Genomic DNA, 4,430 nt, shown 5'->3' with positions numbered 1-4,430 from the left:
CATCGGGGGGGAAAGCCAACCTCCAAGAAGAACGCCAGATCTTTTTCCACTAAGGGGGGCACATGCTATTCCTCCAATGGGAGGCACGGGATTGGGGGTGACGCGCGCACACACACCCCCACACATACCCCCAAGAGCTGCTCGCCGCGGGGCATCCCCGTGATGAAGAGTCTCTAATGCGCACAGGGCTGCGGGACTCGGCTTTGAGAAGGGTTCGGTCAGTAGCATCCGGGGCGGCGCAGTGTGCCCAGCCTCGCTGAGGTGCCAGCAGAGGAAGGTACGGCACGGGGGTGGGGAGAATGGAGGGGAGGGAGTCTCTTTGGAAGAGGTGTCCCCGTGGGACTGCTGTGCATCTCCCGGCCACCTGCTGTGAGTGCCTTGGGCACCTGCACCTTACGCACCAGCAACACGCCAAGGGTTTGACAGTCAGCCTAGACCCCATTTTTTCTCCTCCTCAGTCTGTAAATCCTGAAGGGCCACGCAGGCAGCACCTCTCGGCACAGCCTTGCCCCCTGCCCCTGTCCCAGGGGAAAAACTGACCAACTCAAGGCAGAACCATCCTCGTGGGGTGCAGTGTCCTCAGCGCAGCATTCCCCTCACTGATGGGATTTGGGGGACAGGAGTGGGACACTGTTGTGCGACACTGTGGTATTATTTGGGATTTGGCTCATTATGTCCCCAACCTGCTCCTCCAGCCTTGGCTCCTGCTCCTCTGTGCAAGGAGGTGAAGCGGGAGAGAGGAGGCATGGAGCAGAGGGGACATCCCCAGCATTCCCACTTTGCCAAGTGTTCCGATGATTTGGTTAAACCTTTTTTGCTTTCTTTTCTGGCTGGAGTGTCTGGTCTCTGAGAACAGTTAGCGAGATGTGACTTCAGCAGTGCCCAGGCTAAGTGAGGGAGTGGGGTCGTGCGTGGTAACAATTGGATGCAGGGCGTCAGAAGGCATCCTTCCATGCTTCCCAGCTACAAATCATCGACTGGATGGCAAAAGGGCTAGAGAAATCTGGCTTGTAGGGAGAGTCTCCCACACAAAGAAGAGGCGCTAATAAAGCCCAGCTGGGGAAGAGAGTTTTTGTGAATAATTTCTATCCATGGATGCCCCCCAGATCAGAAAACTTCTAGGAGCCCAGCTGGGACAGCTGGACTTGGCCAGGCAAGGTGCTGGCTGGTGCAGCCTCGTTTGGGTCACTTGGGATTTGTTTTTTTTTTCAACCTGAGCTCAGCCTATCCAGGGATTCAGCCCCAAACACATGTCAGATCCTGCTTTCCTAGGAAATTCCCAAATTCTTCACCCACCCACCAGGAACTGCTCCCAGCATGAATACGGTGAGGTGGTGCACAGCGGCCAGTGCTGCACCTCCGGGCCAGGCACCAGAGACAAGAAAGTTTGTTCTGAGTGTGGGCGAGGGGAAGAAGGAGGGTGCATTTTAGCACGAATCAGCTGCAAAATGTCCTGGTCATGAGATGGATGTGAACCTGCTTGTTCCTGCAGAGGATGTGTGATGGTCTCCCTGTTTCTAGGCTGCCTCTTCACAGGGAGCCTACAGCAGAGCCCAGGGTGGATCGCTGCAGCCCTGCTGGGAGGCAGGGCTGGAGCAGGAGGAATGTCCTGCTGAATCTAACACCAATTCCAGATCCCTGCAAGGGTCCAAGAAGCTGCAGAGTTGAGGACTGTAAGAGTTTAGTGGTTGCTGGTCTGTTGAGGTGAAACAAAACCAAGCAGAGCCCCACGAGCAAAGCTACTTCCTACCTGGCTGGAAGGAAGTACCAGGCATCTCGTGGGAAGGACGGGTTTCCTGATGTTTCCAGCCCATTTCCAGACCAAAGAGGCTCTGAGAAGCAGCTGCATGTTTGATTTCTGCTTCGACTTGACTCTCAGAGCTTTGGGGTGATGTTTACACGTTACCAGTTGCCTGTTACCAAAGTCCCACAGATACAAAGCCTGTGAACCTGCTGCCCCTTGGTTGTCGGGCTAGGAGAGGTTGGGGTCGTGGAGGATGCAGAGAGTGTTTCCTGAGCAGATTTCCTTGCTGTTGCTACCCAGGAAAGGTAGGACAATTCTCTGACTATTCCTCACAGCATCCATATATTTTCAGTCTAATTTACACCCATCTGAGAACTTGGACGTGCAACAGTTCAGCGAATAGGGATCTGACTTCTCTGTTTGCTCTGCTGCTAAGAACTGGAGTTGTGTAGCTGCTGTGATGACTGGCAAATGCATACAGCCAGACTGAGGGAGGGAGCACAGCCCTCAGCCTGCCTCAAGACAGCCGGATCCAGTTTCTTCTTAAGGAAATTAGATTTTTCATGTACTGCCAAGAGTTAAGCTAATTCCAGGCGCCTCTCTCAGAGATAGGCTGCATCCAATCTTTGAACAACTCATCTAGAGAAAGAAGAATAGCCCAGTGTGGTGCGTCAGCAAGTGGCCCTGAGTCACTGGCCCTATTCATTTTCTGCTGGTGTGACACTGAGCAGCGCCTGAGCCTGCATGCTCCTCGCATGGTGGCAGGGGCTGGCATCTCCTGCACCGCATGTACGAAGACCGTTCTTGAGGGGTGCGTGCCCTTCGGCCCGCCCTGAGGATCTCTGACACCACCGGTGAGCAGAGTGATGGACCAGTGCCTCAGTGTCAGCCCAAGCTCTGGAGGTTTTGTGATGGGTGATGTCCGCAGAGCTGCGGGAGGGAGGTCAAATAGCCCAAGTTACCTTCAGGTACTAGGGGAGGCTGGCAGGGTTTTGCTGGAATAACCTGGGAGCTGTAACAAATGTCTTCACCTTCTGTAGCTTCTTCTCGGGAGCTAGGGACCCCCCGCTACATCCCAATGAAGCTAAAAGCTGCGCCACCTCAAAGATGGGGTCATTGTTATGGTTACTGAGAAGGTGCAGTTGCCTCAGCCTCGTCCACCGGGGAGCCAGGAGGCTCTGCAGGGCAGTCATGCTCTAGCCAGAGGAGATCCGCACGTTGTCCAAGCTGCGGCTTCCTGGGAGGCGTTCACGTGAGAGCACTGTGCCAGGTGGGATGGGAGGCTGCCGGGCCCACGGGCAGGGGGAGCGCATGGGGTGCAGAGCCACGCTGGCAGACGCGGGGCTGGGATTTTACCTAGTGTGACTGGAAGGAAAGTGCTGAGTCTTCACAGACCGAGGCTTTTGGAAGGAGTTCTTTTATTTAGCAAGTCTGGGCTGCTGTCAATAAGTTCTGTGGTTTTAGGGCACCATATGCTGTATTCAACACTTTGCCAATCTCGTTAAATGAATCCAGACTGGGCTGTTCACAGAACAGGACGGAGCAGCTGGAAGTAGTGCATGGCGCAGTTCATCATTATAAGGTCGTCGGATAAAAATCTTCTCTTTGGTCTGACATTACAACCTTAATAACCCTCTATCCATGTTAGCTTTCTCTTTGCTATACAAGAGAAAAGTCCAGAAAGGAGATGTTAACATCATCTCACTTGATACCACTGACATTATTTTTATTAAAACATGGAGTGAATGTGCCTGGGATAAGGAGAGGAAGGGTTTCACTGCCCCATGCCTGCAGGTACGCTGCAACCTGAGCCCAGCACAGGAGCCCTTTTCAGAGCCGCATTCCTGCAGCTACCTGGGACCTTGGAAAAAAACTGGTCTAAATGGATTTATCCCACTGGGAGTTTAAAACCAAGGTGCTTTCTCCTTTTCATTCAATGATCTGATTTCTTCTCCCTAAAGAAGGTGCTGCGTGTTGGGATTAACGTGTAAAACTCAGCCTTTCCTTCCATGGGTAAACTTCTCTCTGCTTGGAGAAAAGTGTCTGTGGGAAAGCAGTGGTTCCTCCCTGCCCTCCGAGAGGCTTTCTCTGCCCCAGGAAGCCCGAGGGGTGATGCTGTCCCCAGGGAGTCTCGATGCAGGAACAGGAGCGGGCAGAGCAGACAGGGCTACGGGAGGAAAGGTAGCCAGGTCCTGCCCAGCTGGAGCGTTAGTTCTGGGTTTTGCACTTTATGTGACTGCCAGTTGTACAAATTAATTAAAAATAACTGAAGAAAAATCCCAAAGAAAGGCCCCACTTCCTCTGGTGAAGATTAATCATTAGTTGAGCCTTTTTCTTATGAAAATACAGATCCATGGTAGCCTCAGGCAAAAGATTCACAGGGAGAGCCCTCACCATTCGTGCTCTTAGTTAGGGAAATCACTTTGAAAGCATCTGACGACTAAAGCAGAACATGTTGAGTAACTTGGCAACACTCAGAAAACATCTTGAAATGGTTTTTGTTCAACACATTTTGCTTTGCTTTGCTTCAATAGGAGATGTCAGGGCAGTTCATTCACTGCCACTCAGGACTGCAGGCGATGCTGGGAGACAGTTCCTCTGCCCGCATTTAAAAAAAGAAAAAAAATAGAAAATCCCTGATATCTACAGCTCCTAGGGCAGGATTCTCCTTGGCAATGCGATGGAG

This window comes from Leptosomus discolor, chromosome 9 (genome assembly GCF_034619465.1).
Source record: "Leptosomus discolor isolate bLepDis1 chromosome 9, bLepDis1.hap2, whole genome shotgun sequence".
NCBI lineage: Eukaryota > Metazoa > Chordata > Aves > Leptosomiformes > Leptosomidae > Leptosomus > Leptosomus discolor.
The sequence above is the reverse complement of the archived record's forward strand: the minus strand, read 5'-3'. Positions refer to the sequence as shown.